Raw genomic sequence first — 834 nt, 5'->3', positions numbered from 1 at the left:
GGCGGGAAACAGAGTGTGGGTTTCCCTTAACAAAATACTCTCCGTTGATTTAGCTGTTGCAGCTATATCCTTTGTCATAGTGTCAATGTATGTAGGTAAGAGTTGGAAGGACTCTGAAAAAGGAGGTTTTACTATGGCACTAACATTTTGTTTAAACACTTTTACCCTTCAACAGGAAGGTTAAACTGAAACATTTGAATATATCATTTTCTTCTAATAAACAAGAGGGACAAAGAGGAACTTCAAGAAGTGATACATTCTCTCTGGTCAAGCTGTTTTAGTCAAAGGAACAGTATGAGGCAGGAGAAAATCTGGATGGCATACGCTGAAACAAATCTTGCTTGGGCGTGAATACACAGGGAGCATTGCTCAACAACGTGTCCACTGTGAGATGACATGACCACAGAGGTCCGTGGGGACCAGCGACCCGATGGCCAATACTGGCTGTGTACGATGAATTGACTTTTGAGTGGTCCTTTAACTGGCGATCTCTCTAAGAGTTTTAAATCTGTGAGAGAGGGGAGTAATCTTTATAATAGGCATGTTTGTGCCGACCCCTCCCTTTGACTCTCCCTACTGCTTCTGCAAATATTCACCTGCACTCACATAACAGACAGCCGTTAGAGCTGTACATCCAACTCTGACAGGCAGAATACCAGCTTCATTAATGAGAAAGGGCCAAGTTATGCCACTTTGTCATTTAACCCATGGAAAACTACAAGATACGCAGGACGTTAAGTAATAGAAGGGCCCTTTACTTGTTACAATGCACAAAACAGCATGAAAGAAGTAATCAGTATATACAATGGATTGCAGTTCACCCAACTGATTGTA

Source organism: Pterocles gutturalis, unplaced genomic scaffold, assembly GCF_000699245.1.
Source record: "Pterocles gutturalis isolate BGI_N339 unplaced genomic scaffold, ASM69924v1 scaffold5515, whole genome shotgun sequence".
Taxonomy (NCBI): Eukaryota; Metazoa; Chordata; class Aves; order Pterocliformes; family Pteroclidae; genus Pterocles; species Pterocles gutturalis.
Note: the sequence above shows the minus strand (reverse complement) of the source record.